The 15,091-nt window shown below is 36.9% G+C and overlaps 1 protein-coding gene across 1 annotated transcript in view; it reads right to left on the bottom strand.

Annotated features, from left to right (window-relative positions):
- MEGF9 (multiple EGF like domains 9) overlaps window positions 1–15,091 on the bottom strand; it is a 115,187-nt gene that overhangs the window by 43,452 nt on the left and 56,644 nt on the right. The gene's annotated exons all lie outside the window — the stretch shown is intronic.

The following is a 15,091-nucleotide window of genomic DNA, read 5'->3' as shown; positions in this document are numbered from 1 at the left end:
CAGGCTTACTGAAAATAAGCATTGGTTCAGCCAACCAATTAACAAACACTAGGACCTACTGAAGGCAGGATAGTCAGACAGATGTTAATTTGAGCCAGTTTCTGCCACTTATTAGTTGTCTGTTTTGGGGCAAATTAAGTCTCAGTTTCTTCATCTGTAAAACAGAATATACCACCTTCAATTAATTGTTATTTTATCCTTACAAGACAGTAAATATAAAGCACTTACCCTGGCACATAGTAAACAGTCAGTAAATGTTAGTGTTGTTCATTCTGGAGTTGATAGTGGTAGTAATAATGTCAGGAGCATTTGCCAAGTTGTGTGGTATTTTTGTCTCAGAAGGAAGTCAAACTACAGACAGGAAAACACTACATGTTTGTAAGACTTTAAAACATATTAGGTATAGTAAAATGCCCTATAAGAGAGATGTTTATAAAGATTAAATTTGTAGTTTCTTTCTTCTTTAGCAAGAGAAGTGTGCAACTGCTTTGCCATTTGGGCAGAGGTAGGAAAATAACCTTGAAGCAGATCCTCCTGACTGTGAAAAATCATTTAAGTTGTGTTTCCTTTAGTTACATAAGTATAGCGTGAACAGGCCCTACTGTCCTGAGAGAAGGGTTTAACAAGACTCTGTATATTTTGAGTGATTAAAGAAACGCGCTTAAGCCCTGGGAAGCGAAGAAGGTTTGAGGTTTGTTAGTGAAAATATTCTACAAAATGTCCTCAAAAAGTACTCTTGGGACTGGCTTACACAATCAGATGTGGCTGCACATATAAACTGAAGGAGTTGATTGTTAAGATCTAGAACCTGGGAGACCCAATTTAGAGCATTCTTGAAAGAATGTGGCATTAAGGGAGTGGGTTCATCCTCCCTTAAAGAATCATTGCTGCCTCTGCAAGGATCTGGACCAGTTAAAGCATCATCACAGTTGTGAGCAAGCATCATCCATCCATTAGGTTGTTCAGGGACCAGGCTTCACCCCAGCAATTCCATGTAGCAGTGAGAAACAGTAGGATTAGTGAACTGATCAGAATCACATTCCTTTTATACCTAGCATCACAGAAGGACAGACCCCTAGAGTTACTGGACAATTAGTTACCTGTTGGATAATGTGTTGCCTCAAGAGGAGAGAGTACTTGACTTTATGCTATTTAGGCATATGAGGGCCAGAGTAATTAATTGGAAAAATAAAAGAAGTTAAGTTTGTCAATTATATAAGCTTTCAACTTTCCAATATCTATTATGTTTGCTACCCTCAAAGGCCTCCTTATAAAGATTAACAGTTTTAAAAACTCTTAAAAGGTAAAGGGCCTTTGGGTTTCTTTTCAGTAATGCAGAAAGAATATGGGTATGGGGACACGGCTTGACACTCAGCAGCAAGGCTTATGCAGGAATAAAAATCCCATGGGATACAGTGGGTGGTAGCAACTGCTGGAGCATAGGAAAGCAGATTCAATTTCTGCAGCCGGCAACAAAAGAAGAATGGTAAGCACAGGGAGAGGGTGTGGGCCTGAGAAGGAACCTTGTGCCTAAGCATTTCCATAAGTTCAACTTAGAAATACAGACTACCTTTAGATTTGTATGTATTAATGCAAAAATCACAAAATTTCCACAGAATTATGCACTGAAACACGGCTGTCATGGCATATCACCCTTCTGATTACTCTCCATATTTTCAATATTCTACCCATTCTCACTAATATTACCCTAAAATATTAGCCTAATTTTGGCCCTTGTTAGTTTTCACTCTGCCTCTAATCTCTCCCTACTTACATCTACTCATTCTCCTACTGCTACAATCCAGTGTTGATCTTTCTCCTGCTTAAAAACTGCTTTGTGAATAAAACCCAAATCATCTGTCTGGCCCTAAAGGCTCCCTGTGACCTGACCCCAACAGGACTTACTAGACTCATCTCCTGCCCCCACTCCTCTTCCACTTGACATCTTCAGTAAGCCCATCTCTGAGACTTTAATCTTGCTGTTTCCTGTCCGTAAAGTCCTTTCTCATCTTTTTTCACTTCTGTATGTCTAAATTCTTTCCTTCCTTCAAAGTTGGGATCAAAAGCTACCTCCTCAATGAATTCAGCTCTGAGTTTTCCAGCTATAAGTGATGTCTCCCAGCTTCTTAATCCCCTTAACATTTTATCTTTATACTGTATTTTGTGATGTGGGTCAATTTTTACTTTGTATTGTAACTATTTACATATATTTAATAGTGTCCTTACTAGACCAGAAGCTCCTTTTGAATGAGACCTATTATCTTATTTATCTTTTATCTCTCACAAGGCTTATTAAATTGCCTGCAGATAAATGCAGTATTTGGTATAAGGTATTTATTTTATTCAACAGAAACCATAATACCAAATACTGCATTTATACAAACTTAATTATTTAAACTATTAGCATATATTCAACTACAGATTTAGAGGGGAGCTTCTCAGAAAAATGAAATAAATGATCTAACACTATAAAGAACAAAATTAATAAGATATTTCTTTAAAAAATTATAAACTGGCCTAAAACTAGCTTAATAAAATGAAATAAGTAAAGGAGTCTGCAACATGGCTTAGGGACAGTAACATGTTTAATTAACGGCAATATCAACAAACTGTGACATGTTAATGTTCACAAAGGTCACCGAGACCTGGAAAGAAGTTTTTTTTTTTGCTTTTTTTTTTTATTCATTTAACTACAGCTGATATCCAGTTAACAATTAGACTAGGAGGGCAGATTATGCCCTGTATTGAATGGAGACTTTAAGACAAAAGTCCACTGAAAAAAACATAGAGCTTTCCAGACTGTATTAGATATGTATTATTTATACCCAAATCCCAACATACTCAGTGCCTTTTTCTGAACAAGCTCTTCTCTGACTATTTATTAACATTCAAACTTAATTTGTTTTTCCATGAACTTAACATACTTGATATCTTCTAAGACATAAGCCATTTGGTCCTGTACAAGCATTTATTGAATCAAATGAATCACAATAAAATCAAGGCTAAGGGCAGTTACCTACTTTTGATCAAGATGGCTACCTTTAAAAAGTCGACTTTCAAGGAAAAAAATATTCAAGTGTACCAAAAAGGTAATTTAAACTAGAGATTGGTATAACTGCAGGAATAATTGGGGTACAGAGTAAAGTCATCTTTTTTTTTTTTTTTTTTTTTTTTGAGACGGAGTCTCACTCTGTTGCCTGGGCTGGAGTGCGGTGGCCGGATCTCAGCTCACTGCAAGCTCCGCCTCCCGGGTTCACGCCATTCTCCTGTCTCAGCCTCCCGAGTAGCTGGGACTACAGGCGCCCACCACCTCGCCCGGCTAGTTTTTTGTATTTTTAGTAGAGACGGGGTTTCACCACGTTAGCCAGGATGGTCTCGATCTCCTGACCTTGTGATCCACCCGTCTCGGCCTCCCAAAGTGCTGGGATTACAGGCTTGAGCCACCGCGCCCGGCCAAAGTCATCTTAAAATAAAAAAAGAATGAAGTATTGTTCTGCTTTTCTACAAAATAGCATAAGAATATGCTAGATTAGATTTTCAGTTTGACACACAAAGAATATGCAAATGTTTACTTTCAAGAGTCTACCCAGATATCTCTACCTGAATGTCCCACAGTCACTTCAAAATCAACATTTTTGAAACCTAACATCATCATCTTCCTCCAACTTGCTTATCTATCTGTACTCTTTAGTTAGTTATTAATAATAGAATAGCTCTTCACTTATGTGCTCAAGCCAGAAACATGGGAGTCATCTCTCTCTTTCTCTCTCTTGCTTTCTCTCTCTCTCCATAGACAAGCAACCATTTAGTACTGTATATTTTATTTTCCAAATATCTCTTAAATTCTCTCCTTTCCAGCACCATTGTCAATGCCAATATTAATATCTTAAGTCAGGCCTTTAAGTTCTCTTGCTTAGATTGTTACAACAGTTTTCTCAATCTGGTTTCCTTGCCTGAGCCCACTCTCTCGAACCACCAGACTTCTGGCAGAGTAATTTTTCCAAAAAACAAATCTGATGTCACCTCTTGTTAAATATTCTTCAATGGATAAATGTATTTACAAGGCACATCAGGGCCTTCATGGCTTGGCCCCGTTTAGTCTTCATTCAATCATTCATTCATTCATTCTGTTCATTCATCAAGTATGTATTGAGTATCTAGTATGTGCCAGTCACTGTTGTAGGTGTTGGAGATATAACAGTAGACAAACAGACAAAAATGTCATCCTGTCATTGCCTACTCCCTTTCAACCCTTCTTCCCCACTACTACCAAGCTTTGTCTTCAAGAAATAGTGAACCACTTGCAATCAGTGAAGATGTCTTTTTCTTTTATACAAATTTCTACTCTCTTCAATATCAATCCAAATGCAACTGCCTCTCTTAAGACCTCCCTGACTTGCAAGTCTATCTCTGCAAGTCCACTAGCCAGTAAGTTCCTTGAGAACAGAGATAACATCTTTTGACGTATAGTTGGCAAATGCAATGTCTTTTTAAAAATAAAACATGAATGAAATGACTTTTTTCTAAATTGTTGATTGTTTCTAGTGATCAAATAACCTTTGTCTTAATCTTCCAGAATTATAGGCAAAGTAGTAAATAAGAGTTTGCAAAAGCAGCTGTTACTGTCTCATATTACACAAGAGATGATCTTCAGAGCCCTATACAAATGTAAGCCTCCAAGGTGTTTTGTCATCTTTCCATTTGAAATTTATTTTGGCATCAGTTTACCTCATAAGTTTGCCTTCTAACCTGGGGCACATTCCCATAATTAAAATGCAAAAGAGTAAAGACAGTTGTCTCTGAGCATGGGATGGGGGGTTGGTTCCAGGACCTTCCCACCATACCAAAATCTTCAGATGCTCAAGTCCCTTCCATAAAATGGCACAGTATTTGTATATGCACATCCTCCCAGATACTTCAAGGTTACTTATAATACCTAATACAATGTAAATGCAATGTAAATAATTATTGTTTTATATTGTTTTCTTAAATTTTCATTTTTTATTGTTGTACTGTTATTTTTAATTGTTTTTTAAAAAAATACTTTCAACCTGCATTGCTTGAATCTGCAGATGCGGAACTCACAGATAAGGAAAGCTGACTGTAAATTTTAAGATACACTATAGAGCTAGTCCTCAAATAATGTAGTTCCAGTACAACATTGTTGAAGAAAAATTATTCCCAGTGGAAGCTACTATCTGTGTGGGGTTTGCATGTTCTCCCCATGTCGGTCTAGGTTTTCTCTGGGTACTCTGGTTTCCTCTCACATCCCAAAGATGTGCATATCAGGCTCACTGGCAGGTCAAAATCATCCTAGGATGACTGAGTGTGGCGGGGTGTGTGAATGCACTTTATGACAGAATGGTGTCCTGTCCAGGGGTGGTTCTGCCTTCAGCTGCTGGGACAGACTCCAGTCACCCATGACCCTAAACTAGAATAACTAGGTAAATAATTTTCTTAGTTGTTATTAAATTTTCTTACATATATATATAGCTCACATTTATTTCAATGTTTGTTATTAGAAGTGTCTTTGGTCTTTTTTTTAGTAGTTTAGTGATGTTTCTGTCACCAGAAACATGCCGTATGCACTTAAACTCTTGTTTATATCTATTAGCCTATGGTAAAATTGGTTTTGTTGTACCTTGTTTTGCTTAAAGTTGCAGTTTCCAAGAACCTATGATGATGAGGAGGACTTACTGTGGAGCAGCAATGACAGATTTTATGGAAAAGGATATTAGACCAATACAGAATTACTTTGTTATCTAAGACAGTCTAAAATGATGCACCTTGTACGCTAACCTACCGTGAATATATTTAAAAATCTCAAATTAGGCCAGGCACGGTGGCTCACGCCTGTAATTTCAGCCCTTTGGGAGGCCGAGGTCAGGAATTCAAGACCAGCCTGGCCAAGATGGTGAAATTCTGTCTCTACTAAAAATACAAAAATATATTAGCTGGGCATGGTGGCGGGCGCCTATAATCCCAGTTACTCGGAAGGCTGAGGCAGAGAATTGCTTGAACCTGGGAGGCAGAGGTTGTAGTGGCAAAAAAGTCTCAAATCAATACGTAATTGTTTACATATAAAGTCATTCCTGATAACATTTTAAGAGCTATATTGAGATTCACACTTTCACTAAGCATATTGTTTTTTGAGATAAAATGCTACCGGATTTCTCTATTCATTTATTAAGCACATGTCAAAATATAAATCAGGAAAAACATTTGAAATGTGTTCCAAAAGCAAAACTGAAAGGTTCAGATATTGTAGACCAGTTCCTTCCAATTAAACAGGTTGGAACACCAATGGTGATGTGAGGGGGTGGACATCTGTCAGTACAAAAAGAACTTTGTGTTTGCACACAAAGACATTGCTCAACCCACATCTGACTCCTGCAGCCAAAATCTACCCTCACTGGGGCGACTCCCACTAAAATATATGGGCATAAAGAATAGGGAAATGAATTTTTTAAAAGTGAATTGTTAGTTCCACAGACTTCAAATAGATGAGGGAATCAGGATAGAATTGAATCCACTTTTCTACTCTTATTTTTTAAAAGAGAACAGAGAGGTCACAACAGAAGAGAATTTGGTGTTAGGATATCAGATTTCTCATGTTATTGTATAATCTTAGGAAATTCACTGGAATTTTCATGTTTTTTTTTCTCCTGATAGGTCTTCTCATCTCTCTGCCTCTCTAAATCATAACTTGTAAGACCCCCTTTCCTATTTTCCTGTAATAGGAAAAGCCGTTCCTATTATACTTCAATTTACTTACTCCTGTTCTTTTTCTACTCTAAACTACTATACTTACAAATTAAGCATATATTCATAAACTGTTTTGTATTGTATGTGTTTCATAGTTTTGCACAGATTAGATTATAAATTTCTTGACAAGAGCAAAAGCAATGTTCCAAAGTGCCTAACAAAAAGGAAGGGCAATACAATAGATATTGCAATTGATATTTGTTCATCAAAGGGCTGGTCCTTTCATGTTCTAATTTCTACTAAGCCAAAACTAGGATTAGTCCTTACAAAGAAGAGTTATTATTTATGTAACATGTTATTATTTACAAAGAGTTATTATTTACAAAGAGTTATTATTTACAAAGAGTTATTATTTACGTAACATGAGCTACATCACACCAGGGTCAGTGTCTGATTACCAAAAGACAATTAGAAGAAATTTCTAGAAAATATCAAGAAGTCTGCACCATAGCATCAAATTTCTTACAATACTCACTCTCTTTGCTCAATATCTGAGATTTTGAGAAAGGCTGTACCAGCATAGCGGATATGGATATACTCTAGATCCAGACTGCAAATGTATTAATTCCAACTCTTTTACTTACTGGCTGTTATGCAGCCTAATTTGCCTTTTTTTTCCTGTATAAATGAGAATAGTAATAATAGTGCCTACATTATATGGTTGCTATGAGAATTACATAAATTAATAACTGCAAAGGGCTTAGGATAATGCCTAGCAAGTATTCAGTTTAAGCTATTATTATTCTAAAATATATAACATTCCATTTTAAAAGGTATAATAGGTTTTTAAATAAAAATTGAAGAAAATAAGAGAATTTTTTCTGTTATAATGAACAATTTCTTCTCTAGCATACCAACAAAAAACAAATACCCCAATATCTTCTCATACTCAAGGGCGGTTGATTTAATCCTCCTTTTTGGTATAACACTAATTCTATTCCTCACTTAAAAAAAACAAGCAAAAATAAATAAATAAATAAATAAACAAACAAACAAACAGGTCAGGCATGGTGGCTCCTGCCTGTAATCCCAGAACTTTGGGAGGCCAAGGCAAGTGGATCACTTGAGCCCAGGAGTTGAAGACCAACCTGGGCAACATGGTAAAACCCTGTCTCTACAAAAAATACAAAAATTAGGCAGGCGTGGTGGTACATGCCATTGGGTCCCAGCTACTTGGGAGGCTGAGGTGGGAGGATCCATTGAGTCCAGGAGGTTGAGGCTGCAGTGCGCTATGATTGAGCCACATTGCACTCCAGCCTGGGTGACAGAGTGAGATCTTGTCTTAAAAAAAAAAAAAAAAAAAAAAAACCCAGAAACAAAAGCCAAAAAGAGATTCAACTACTACAGAGTTATTGAGCTGAATCTATGTGCCAGTCTAAGTAGACACACACACACACATATGCGCACAATTTAGTTTTCTTCTTTTAAACTTTTTTAATTTTTAATTTTTATGGATATATAATAGTCATATATATTTGTAGAGGACATGTGGTTTTTATATAAGCATGCCATGGGTTGATTTGTGTTGGAAACATTCCAGATCTACTCTTTTAGCTTTCTGAAATATACAAAATACATTGTTAACTATAGTCACCTTATTGTGTTACCGAGCACTAGATCTTTATTCTCCTATCTAACTGTATTTTTGTACTAATTATCAGAAAAATCCTTCATGTTAGATATATTACAGATAAAAGCACTGAGGTTCAGAGAGGTCAAACAGCCATTTTAATCAACATCACACAGTAAGCCAGTGGCTGAACCAAGAATAGAAACCAAGTTTACCAATGTCAAATTCCACTCCTTTCTATTACACATCATCACACTATTGTCCACAATTTCCTTTCTCCATTTACCCACTCACATATAATTTCTAGCAGAGCAGAACAGAGCTGTTTCCTCATAGTTCATTCATTCATATCTTCTTGCAAAGTACATAGTCCCACAACTTTCCATTTCTGTTCTAGTTTCACGTCAATTTAACTTCCCACTAAGAAATTCAGTGCTTAGGGCTATGTGGATTTAGACCTCCTAAGCCTCCTTGTAAAGACTTCCTTTAAATACAGGCTTTTAAACTACTTTTGTGATACACTACTTGTTCTGACAAATTGCCTGACATTCTGAAATAATATTTTATTTGTTTTATTTTATTTTTTTGATACAGCCCAGACTAGAGTGCAATAGTACTACCTCAACTCACTGCAACTTCTACCTCCCAGGTTCAGGCAATTCTCCCACCTCAGCCTCCCAAGCAGCTGGGATTACAGGCGCATGCTACCATACCCAGCTAATTTTTGTACTTTTAGTAGAGACATGGTTTCACCATGTTGGCTAGGCTGGTCTTAAACGCCTGACCTCAGGTGATCCACCCACCTCGGCTTCCCAAAGTGCCGGGATTACAGGCGTGGGCCACCACGCCTGGCCTTTATTTTTTAATAATATTTTTTAAAACTAAAAAAATTACTCTGTTGTGACCAACAGAAGTATAAATTTATCTCGGAAGTTTGATATGCCAAAGACAAACAAGAAATAGGGCAAGTAAAGAAACAAAGACTGGAAGGCGCATGGAGGAAAACTTACTGGAAGTAAGTTTCAAGAAACTGAGAAGCCCAAGTATTGTTAGGCTTATCTATAGATACTGCAGTCATCTAAAACTATGGCAAGTGTAGTGTCAGAGATAACAGTGAGCCAAGTGTAAGAAATAAAGCCTGGTGCCCAGGAGTAGAAACAGCAACAAGGAGGTGTGACAGCATAGTTAGCTGCCGTGAGCTTCAAAGGAGTTTTTAGGAAGGAGGCTGGGAAGAGCACTCTGAGAGCAGCAATGAAGAGCAAGAGAGAGATCTATTGCAACTCCAGGTCCAGAAGTAAGAGTGTGAGACAGAAAACAGTCATTACTTGCATGGGCTGCAGGGGAAGCAAGGTCCTTCCAGATTTCACTTAGAAGAAGATGATACAGGATTTGAGAAATCAATACACTTTGATGCTATGAGGATAATATAAAATCATGTGTTACCTCATTAAAAAAAAGAAACCTACTAAGGATAACAGAAGCTATCAGGTAGGTACACACAGAAAATAGTCCATATAGAATGGAAAAATAATATAGTCAGGTGCCACATAATGACATTTCCGTCAATGATGTATAGAATATATCATGATGGTCCCTTAAGATTATAATGAAGCTGAAAAATTCCCATCACCTAGTGAGATCATAGCTGTGGTAACACAGTGCAACATATTATTCATGTGTTCATGGTGATGTTGGTGTAAACAAACCTACTGCACTGCCAATCATATAAAAGTATAGCATGTGCAATTATACACAGTACATAATACTTAATAATGAAAATAAATGACTGTTACTGGTTTATGTATTTACTATACTACAGTTTTTATTGTTATGTTAGAGTGTACATCTGCATATTTGTTAAACTAAAATTTTTTAACTAAAACAGCCTCAGGCAGTTTCTTCAGGAGGTATCCCAAAAGAAGGCACCATTATCATAGATGACAGCTCCATGCATGTTAATCCCCCTGAAGACCTTCTAGTGGGATGAGATGTGGAGGTGGAAGACAGTACTTACTATTGGTCCTGACTTTGTGTAGGCCTAGGCTAATGTATATGTTTTTAACACAAAAGTTTAATAAGTAAAAAATAAAATTTTTAAATAGAAAAAAAGCTTATAGAATAAGGATATAAAAGAGAAAATATTTTTGTACAACTGTACAGTGGGCTTATGTTTAAGCTAAGTGTTATCAGAAAGAGTCAAAAAGTTTTAAAAATCAGAGATTATAATGTTAAAAAGCTACAGTAAGCTAAGATTAATTTATTATTGAAGAAAACTTTTAAAAAATAAATTTAGTGTAGCCTAAGTGTGCAGACTTTATAAATTCTACAGTAGTGTACAATAATATCCTAGGCCTTCACTTTCACTCATGACTCAATCACTGACTCACCCACACCAACTATCAGTCCTGCAAACTCCATTCATAGTAAGTACCCTAGACAGGCATGCCGTTTTTATCTTTTATATGTTTAGATACAAAAATATTTACCACTGTACTAAAATTGCCTACAGTATTCAGTTCAGAAACATGCTGTACAGGTTTGTAGCCTAGGAGCAACAGGCCATACCATATAGTCTAGGTATACAGCAGGCTATACCATCTAGGTTTGCGTAAGTACATTCTATGATGCTGCGTGACAATGAAATTGCCTAATAACACATTTCTCACAACATATCTCCACCATTAAGTAAGGTAGTAATAATAGTATTGTTCTCTTCCACCTCTTGCATGAATCGTCCATCACTGAATATCAGATATTCTACATGAGATACTAACAAAAAACCTATTTATCAATTTTAAGTGAAAAAAATTACAGTTCATTTCATGTCAACCCCAAACAACTAACCAAGTTCCTAAAGTGTAACTAAAACACAGTAAAGCACCTATACAAAAGTAACAAATTCCTATGTTAGGATATAAAATGCTGAAAACATCACTTCCCGAGCAAAAACCATTCCTAAGGTTAACAGTGGCTACAAGTAGTAACATGCTACATATCCTCTTTGTTGATATTTGGTGCACCTTTCAAATTGTTGACATGTAATGCTGACAGTCTACCTATTTGGAATTTAACACAGACTTCTCACATATTATTTTGTTTAAAATGCAGTATTTGGCTTTATTTCTGGGACACAAATGTAAATATGTCCCATCTTTTTTTATAATCATCAGCCAAAACACACTGAATTGAGAGGTAATTAATTCTAGGACATTTGGGTGTTAAATATCAACAGGCTTTCTACTAGGAAAAACATGAACTTTGAAGTCATTCTGTGGACTCTGCTTACGTATTACATTTGTTTAAATGGGTTGAATGGCAGCTTTAGTGTATAAACTTAGTCAAGTTAACTTTAAACATCAAAATTCTCAGTCAAAATGGGAAAATAATAATGTTCTCAAGGGAGTTTTTGTAAAGATTAAATGAGATGGCCAGGTGTGGTGGCTCACACCTGTAATCCCAGCACTTCGAGAGGCCGAGGCGAGTGGATCATGAGGTCAGGAGATCCAGACCATCCTGGCTAACACAGTGAAACCCCGTCTCTACTAAAAATACAAAAACATTAGCCAGGCGTGGTGGCAGGTGCCTGTAGTCTCAGCTACTTGCGAGCCTGAGGCAGGAGAATGGCATGAACCCAGGAGGCAGAGCTTGCAGTGAGCCAAGATCATGCCACTGTACTCCAGCCTGGGAGACAGAGTGAGATGTCGTCTCAAAAAAAAAAAAAAGATTAAATGAGATAATGCACATCAAGTAGTTAGTAGAGTGTCCTAGCATATAGCATATGCTCAATAAATGGTTCCCATAATTACTTGTATTATCTGTCTAGCAATTGCAGCTTAAAAGATTTATGCATGCATTATCTTGCTTGATTCTTAAGACAAACAACTTTATGCAGGACAGAGACAGGACATGGATTATTATCTCCACTTCACAAACAAAAAGACAAACACTAAAAAGAATTCAGCCAGGCATGATGGCTCATGCCTGTAACCCCAGCTCTTTGGGAGGCCAAGGCAGGAGGATCGCTTGAGTCCAGGAGTTCAAGACCAGCCTGGGTACACAGTGAGACTCTGTCTCAAAATAAAATAAAATAATAAAAAAAATAAAGGTTAAAGTGAACTGCCTAAAGTTACATGATTACCTAGAAATACCCACCATGATTGGATATAAACCACCATATAAACCAGGGGTTGGTAAACTTTTTACAAAAAGGCCAAATAGTAAATACTTTAGGTTTGTAGCCCATACAGTCTCTATCACAACCAGTCAATGCTGCCACTATAGCACAAAAGCAGCCATAGACAATACATAAATAAATGTGTGGAACTATGTTCCAATAAAACCTTACTTACAAAAACAGGCAGTGGGTTGGATTAGGTTCATAGGCCATAGTCTGCAGACCCCTGCCCTAGGCCTTTAGATTACTAGTCTAGTGTACTTTTCCATTACTTTATGGTTACCACCTATTTTCAGGATAGAGTTTCAGAATAAAACTTAGTAGCATTAACTGTCACAGAAAAGATAAATCAGGAATAATTTGCAGAAGAACTATGAATACAGTAAGACAGTACATAAATATTAGTACTATTGTTTTTTCCTCTTTTACAGCTTCTATTATAAAACTCTCTCTTAATCCTTCCTTTATTTCCTTCTCTTCTAATAAAGCTTTGGGCCTAGAAGTGAACACTTTTCTATTTCTCCAAAAGTACTCAAAGCAAATATGTTTGCAGAATATTATTCCAAAGAAAGTAGTGGACATTCCATGAGACACCAGAGTGAACAAACTTACATTATCTCATCTTTTAAAATGGTAAGCAATGCGAAACTTCTGAATCTAACTTGCATGAGCATGTTTTGGGGAGAGTGGAGGGAATAGCGTTAAGCTACTACTCTATTCTCAATCTCAAAGAACAGAGTGATTATCAGTTTTCTAACTATATAATCTATATGCTGTGGTATGCTACAGTGGTAAAGACACTAGACTTGGAATTGGAAGACCTAATATGGAATTCTTTCTCTGGCACTTACTATCTTTGTGATCTCGTAACCTACATATAAGGAGTTGCTGTGAAAATTAAGACAAATAACTATTTTAAAATACCAAGCATCAGAAGCATTGATTATTGCTGCATTTCAAATTATAAACTTCTTTTTTTTTTTTTTTTTGAGACGGAGTCTCGCTTTGTGGCCCAGGCTGGAGTGCAGTGGCCGGATCTCAGCTCACTGCAAGCTCTGCCTCCTGGCTTTATGCCATTCTCCTGCCTCAGCGTCCCGAGTAGCTGTGACTACAGGCGCCCGCCACCTCGCCCGGCTAGTTTTTTGTATTTTTTAGTAGAGATGGGGTTTCACCGTGTTAGCCAGGATGGTCTCGATCTCCTGACCTCGTGATCTGCCCGTCTCGGCCTCCCAAAGTGCTGGGATTACAGGCTTGAGCCACCGCGCCCAGCCTATAAACTTCTTAATGAAGTTCTCTTCTACCTTTTTTTTTTTTGAGACAGAGTCTCCTCTGTCGCCAGGCTGGAGTGCAGCGGCGTGATCTCGGCTCACTGCAACCTCCACCTCCCGGGTTCAAGCAATTCTCCTGCCTCAGCCTCCTGAGTAGCTGGGACTACAGGCATGCACCACCACGCCCAGCTAATTTTTTTGTATTTTTAGTAGACACTAGGTTTCACCATGTTGGCCAGGATGGTCTTGATCTCTTGATCTCGTGATCCACCAGCCTTGGCCTCCCAAAGTGCTGGGATTACAGGTGTGAACTACCACGTCCAGCCTCTTCTACATTTTTAATAAGCTACCATACGATACAATATTCCGTAACAGTACAATATCATTTATAAAGCATCCAAAATATTTATTGCTAAAGTATAAAGCACTTCTTTGTCAAGGAGCTAAAAGTTCTTAAAACATGTTCTCTCATTTCAGCCCATAATATTCCTTTGAAATTAAAACAAACCAGAATGTATTGAGTGACATGTGTTAGGCAGTTTATATATATCAACTCATTTAATCTTCACAACAACCTTGAGAAGAAACAAGCTCAGTTCCTTGCCCAAGGAACCCAGTTTCTAAGTAGCAGCAGATCTTGGGTTACACCCCAGGTTACACTGAGTATAAGCTGTCATTATTTTTTTCATTATTTAATACTGTCTCTTCAGTTTTTTGAGTTGGGGGTCCACAAAAAGTCAAGTGCCTCATATAAGGTCAAAGAATAATTACTTTCAGTGTGGTACAAGGCAAACGTTTAGATAACAGTACATTATTCCACTAGATTAAATCACCTCCAAATAACATACTATTTTAAAGATAATTCCTGCTTAATCTACTTTTGGTTTCAAAAATATACTGGTAAATAGAGTAAAACCAGTCTACTTACCACTAGTTAAATAAATTAAGGTATTCCCAAGTTAAGCTTTAGTTGTCCAAAGAAACAAATGTAGAATTTTGATTAGAGAGAAAAATAAACCAAAGAACAAATTTCCTCAAACTCCAATGGTATATTAATAAACATAAGAACATTTCTAAACCTCCTAGCAGGTTTCATGCCTGGAAGCCCTTCCAGAAAGCAGATTTCTTCTTCAATAATTTTTTTCCCATGAAATTTACAGAAATTATCCCAGAGAAAAATTGGCAACTCTAGTGCTTTTGAAGAATTAAATCAGTAAATTAGAAGTTTTTAAATCCTGACATTAAATATAACATATAAAGTAAGGGAATAAAAGTATATAAAATATTTTGTAAATCTATGACCCTCATCCCCCT

This window comes from Theropithecus gelada, chromosome 15 (assembly GCF_003255815.1).
Source record: "Theropithecus gelada isolate Dixy chromosome 15, Tgel_1.0, whole genome shotgun sequence".
NCBI classification, from domain to species: domain Eukaryota; kingdom Metazoa; phylum Chordata; class Mammalia; order Primates; family Cercopithecidae; genus Theropithecus; species Theropithecus gelada.
The sequence above is the reverse complement of the archived record's forward strand: the minus strand, read 5'-3'. Positions and strand labels throughout refer to the sequence as shown.